The sequence below is a fragment of the Salvelinus fontinalis genome, unplaced genomic scaffold (genome assembly GCF_029448725.1).
Source record: "Salvelinus fontinalis isolate EN_2023a unplaced genomic scaffold, ASM2944872v1 scaffold_0766, whole genome shotgun sequence".
In the NCBI taxonomy this organism is placed as follows: domain Eukaryota; kingdom Metazoa; phylum Chordata; class Actinopteri; order Salmoniformes; family Salmonidae; genus Salvelinus; species Salvelinus fontinalis.
Window position 1 is genome coordinate 38,232 of NW_026600975.1, and position 6,304 is coordinate 44,535.

The window sequence follows — 6,304 nt, forward strand, 5'->3', positions numbered from 1 at the left end:
CTCTTTTTAAATGTGAGTCTGAGCAGAAACACCATTGCCGAGAGAGTAGACCAGTTGTCCATCAATCTAAAAGAGCAGCTTGTGAAAAAGGGAAAAGATTTCATTGCATATTCCTTGGCTGTGGATGAGAGCACCGACATTTCTGACATTGCCCAGTTGTCAATTTTCATCCGCGGAGTGGACTCCAGCCTAAGCGTGACAGAGGAGTTTTTGGCTTTACGTCCTATGCATGGCACAACTGCGGGGCATGATTTGTATGAAGAGGTGTCAAGATGTGTAAATGAGATGGAGCTGCCTTGGGAAAAACTCGTGGGTTTGACAACCGACGGAGCACCTGCGATGTGTGGACACAGGAGCGGACTGGTGGCGAAGATACGGGAAAAGATGCAAGAGGAAAACGCGACAGGTGAGCTGACAGCTTATCATTGTATCATACACCAGGAAGCGTTGTGCGGTAAAGCCTTGAAAATGGAGCATGTAATGAGCATCATCACGCGCACAGTTAACTTTATCAGAGCCAAAGGTTTGAATCACCGCCAGTTCAAGGCATTTCTGACGGAGTTAGAAACGGAGCATGGTGATTTGCCTTATCACACAGAGGTGCGATGGCTAAGCCAGGGAAAGGTGCTTCAAAGATGTTTCGAGCTTCGTGAGGAGATTTGTCTGTTCTTGGACAGCAAAGGGAAAGACACAACACAACTCCGAGACGAAATGTTTCTGTGTGAAATGGCTTTTCTGTGTGACATTACGAGTCATCTGAATGCAATGAACTTGCAGCTGCAGGGTCGGGATCATGTCATCTCTGATATGTACAGTACAGTGAAGGCATTTAAAACCAAACTGACTCTGTGGGAGACGCAGATGCGGAAAGAAAATTTGAGCCACTTTCCCAGCTGCCAGACCATGAAAGAGAAGCTCTCTACCAGTGCGTTCCCGAGCGCACAGTTGGCTGATAAAATAGGTATGCTTGCCGCTGACTTTCGACGCCGATTTGCTGACTTTGAAGCACAAAAAAGCAGGTTGGAACTGCTCGGTAACCCATTTGCTGTTGACGTGGAAAGCTCACCACCAAACCTCCAAATGGAGTTGATTGACCTCCAATGCAATGATGCACTGAGGGCAAAATATGCGGCAGTGGGTGCTGCGGAGTTCGCCCGTTTCCTCCCCGACACAATGCCCCAGCTGCGCATCCAGGCTGCTCAAACGTTGTCTATGTTTGGCAGCACATACCTGTGTGAACAACTGTTTTCTTTGATGAACCTGAACAAAACATCACACAGAAGTCGACTTACTGCTGAACACCTCCACTCAATTCTGAGGATTTCCTCAGCTCAGAGCCTTACCCCGAACATTGATGAACTTGTGGAAAAGATGGGACACCACCAAGTATCACCCTCAACCTCAAACAAGTGAACATTACTGTGCAATCACATATTTAGAGTTTTTACTCAGTTCAAGTTTAAAAGTTAAAGTTTAATATTTGTTTTCACTGCATGTTACTTCTCCTTAAACAAAGTGTTGTTTTTGATTAATAGATTTTTGCACTTTATTTTATTGTATTTCAATCCAATTATATTTTAAAAATATTTCAGTTGAGTGGATGATAGAAAATTGCTATTATTGTTTTTTTCTTTGAAGTAAATTTAGCCCACTTTTGCTAAAATAGAAAATATAGGCTACTGATGGTGCCTTGAATACCGGTTTCTTTCATTTAATGTTCATGTTATGGGGATTTTTATATAAAGGAAATTTGTCTTTTGTGTCTGTTGAAAATTAAAGATTACTGACAGAGCCATAAGAAAATATTGCTTTATTTATCTGATCATATTGGAATATATTTGTTAGGTTTTCAGTAGGTTCAATTAGGTTCACTAGACTATATGCGTCATTTAAAAAATTTTCAATGAACATTCGAACAGTCCGGCCCTCGGCTTGTAGCTAAATTTTTTATTTGGCCCTCCGTCCATTTGACTTTGACACCCCTGCTCTACAGTTATATCTTCTTCAGTTATATCCTCTACATATCCTCTACATATCCTCTTCAGTTATATCCTCTACATATCCTCTTCAGTTATATCCTCTTCAGTTATATCCTCTACATATCCTCTACAGTTATATCCTCTACATATCCTCTTCAGTTATATCCTCTAGATATCCTCTTCAGTTATATCCTCTACATATCCTCTACAGTTATATCCTCTACATATCCTCTTCAGTTATATCCTCTACATATCCTATTCAGTTATATCCTCTACATATCCTCTTCAGTTATATCTTCTTCAGTTATATCCTCTACAGTTATATCTTCTTCAGTTATATCCTCTACATATCCTCTACATATCCTCTTCAGTTATATCCTCTACATATCCTCTTCAGTTATATCCTCTTCAGTTATATCCTCTACATATCCTCTACAGTTATATCCTCTACATATCCTCTTCAGTTATATCCTCTACATATCCTCTTCAGTTATATCCTCTACATATCCTCTACAGTTATATCCTCTACATATCCTCTACATATCCTCTTCAGTTATATCCTCTACATATCCTCTTCAGTTATATCCTCTACATATCTTCTTCAGTTATATCCTCTACATATCCTCTTCAGTTATATCCTCTACATATCCTCTACATATCCTCTTCAGTTATATCCTCTACATATCCTCTTCAGTTATATCCTCTTCAGTTATATCCTCTACATATCCTCTTCAGTTATATCCTCTTCAGTTATATCCTCTACATATCCTCTTCAGTTATATCCTCTTCAGTTATATCCTCTTCAGTTATATCCTCTACATATCCTCTTCAGTTATATCCTCTACATATCCTCTTCAGTTATATCTTCTTCAGTTATATCCTCTACATATCCTCTTCAGTTATATCCTCTAGATATCCTCTTCAGTTATATCCTCTTCAGTTATATCCTCTACATATCCTCTTCAGTTATATCCTCTTCAGTTATATCCTCTACATATCCTCTTCAGTTATATCCTCTACATATCCTCTTCAGTTATATCCTCTTCAGTTATATCCTCTTCAGTTATATCCTCTACATATCCTCTTCAGTTATATCCTCTAGATATCCTCTTCAGTTATATCCTCTACATATCCTCTACAGTTATATCCTCTACATATCCTCTTCAGTTATATCCTCTATATATCCTCTACAGTTATATCCTCTACATATCCTCTTCAGTTATATCCTCTATATATCCTCTTCAGTTATATCCTCTACATATCCTCTTCAGTTATATCCTCTACATATCCTCTACAGTTATATCCTCTACATATCCTCTTCAGTTATATCCTCTATATATCCTCTTCAGTTATATCCTCTACATATCCTCTACATATCCTCTTCAGTTATATCCTCTACATATCCTCTTCAGTTATATCCTCTTCAGTTATATCCTCTACATATCCTCTTCAGTTATATCCTCTTCAGTTATATCCTCTACATATCCTCTTCAGTTATATCCTCTTCAGTTATATCCTCTACATATCCTCTTCAGTTATATCCTCTTCAGTTATATCCTCTACATATCCTCTTCAGTTATATCCTCTTCAGTTATATCCTCTACATATCCTCTTCTGTTATATCCTCTACATATCCTCTTCAGTTATATCCTCTTCCTTTATTTATTGCGCCACCCCAGAAATACCCCCCTTGATAGGAAAACAGGAAACATTCCACTCCGATATCTTTTTGATTCTTAACACACGTTTCTTCTGCTCCGCAGACACACAAAACATCTAAATGAGACCCCTTCTTTCAGTGGCTTTTTGCTAGTTGAGACCGGCTCGACATCGGGTTGGCCTTGCGCAGGAACAAAAAAGTGCAAAAGATGACACGCAAATTAGTGAAGCGTTTCTTACTACCCTGGGGGTAGTTTGGGCTTTTTTAAACCTAAGAACTGCCTAAATGACGATGTCTGAAGCCATGAAGTGCTTTGAAAGGCTGGTAATGGCTCACATCAACACCATTATCCCAGAAACCCTAGACCCACTCCAATTTGCATACCGCCCCAACAGATCCACAGATGATGCAATCTCTATTGCACTCCACACTTCCCTTTCCCACCTGGACAAAAGGAACACCTATGTGAGAATGCTGTTCGTTGACTACAGCTCAGCGTTCAACACCACAGTGCCCTCAGAGCTCATCACTAAGCTACGAACCCTGGGACTAAACACCTCCCCAAAAAACTGGATCCTGGACTTCCTGACGGGCTGCCCCCAGATGGTAAGGGTAGGTAACAACACATGGGGCGCCTCGGGGGGTGCGTGCTCAGTTCCCTCCTGTTCACTCATGACTGAACAGCCAGGCACGACTCCAACACCATCATTAAGGTTGCTGATGACACAACAGCCTGATCACCGACAACGATGAGACAGCCTATCAGGAGGAGGTCAGAGACCTGACAACGATGAGACAGCCTATAGGGAGGAGGTCAGAGACCTGACAACGATGAGACAGCCTATAGGGAGGAGGTCAGAGACCTGACAACGATGAGACAGCCTATAGGGAGGAGGTCAGAGACCTGACAACGATGAGACAGCCTATAGGGAGGAGGTCAGAGACCTGACAACGATGAGACAGCCTATAGGGAGGAGGTCAGAGACCTGACAACGATGAGACAGCCTATAGGGAGGAGGTCGGAGACCTGACAACGATGAGACAGCCTATAGGGAGGAGGTCAGAGACCTGACAACGATGAGACAGCCTATAGGGAGGAGGTCAGAGACCTGACAACGATGAGACGGCCTATAGGGAGGAGGTCAGAGACCTGACAACGATGAGACAGCCTATAGGGAGGAGGTCAGAGACCTGACAACGATGAGACGGCCTATAGGGAGGAGGTCAGAGACCTGACAACGATGAGACGGCCTATAGGGAGGAGGTCAGAGACCTGACAACGATGAGACAGCCTATAGGGAGGAGGTCAGAGACCTGACAACGATGAGACAGCCTATAGGGAGGAGGTCAGAGACCTGACAACGATGAGACGGCCTATAGGGAGGAGGTCAGAGACCTGACAACGATGAGACAGCCTATAGGGAGGAGGTCAGAGACCTGACAACGATGAGACGGCCTATAGGGAGGAGGTCAGAGACCTGACAACGATGAGACAGCCTATAGGGAGGAGGTCAGAGACCTGACAACGATGAGACAGCCTATAGGGAGGAGGTCAGAGACCTGACAACGATGAGACAGCCTATAGGGAGGAGGTCAGAGACCTGACAACGATGAGACAGCCTATAGGGAGGAGGTCAGAGACCTGACAACGATGAGACAGCCTATAGGGAGGGGGTCAGAGACCTGACAACGATGAGACAGCCTATAGGGAGGAGGTCAGAGACCTGACAACGATGAGACAGCCTATAGAGAGGAGGTCAGAGACCTGACAACGATGAGACAGCCTATAGGGAGGAGGTCAGAGACCTGACAACGATGAGACAGCCTATAGGGAGGAGGTCAGAGACCTGACAACGATGAGACAGCCTATAGGGAGGAGGTCAGAGACCTGACAACGATGAGACAGCCTATAGGGAGGAGGTCAGAGACCTGACAACGATGAGACAGCCTATAGGGAGGAGGTCAGAGACCTGACAACGATGAGACAGCCTATAGGGAGGAGGTCAGAGACCTGACAACGATGAGACAGCCTATAGGGAGGAGGTCAGAGACCTGACAACGATGAGACAGCCTATAGGGAGGAGGTCAGAGACCTGACAACGATGAGAGAGCCTATAGGGAGGGGGTCAGAGACCTGACAACGATGAGACAGCCTATAGGGAGGAGGTCAGAGACCTGACAACGATGAGACAGCCTATAGGGAGGAGGTCAGAGACCTGACAACGATGAGACAGCCTATAGGGAGGAGGTCAGAGACCTGACAACGATGAGAGAGCCTATAGGGAGGGGGTCAGAGACCTGACAACGATGAGACAGCCTATAGGGAGGAGGTCAGAGACCTGACAACGATGAGACAGCCTATAGGGAGGAGGTCAGAGACCTGACAACGATGAGACAGCCTATAGGGAGGAGGTCAGAGACCTGACAACGATGAGACAGCCTATAGGGAGGAGGTCAGAGACCTGACAACGATGAGACAGCCTATAGGGAGGAGGTCAGAGACCTGGCCGGGTGGTGCCAGGATAACAACCTCTCCCCCAACATGATCAAGACAAAGGAGATGATTGTGGACTATAGGAAAAGGAGCACCGAGCACGCCCCCATTCTCATCGACAGGGCTGTAGTGGAGCAGGTTGAGAGCTTCAAGTTCCTTGATGTTCACATC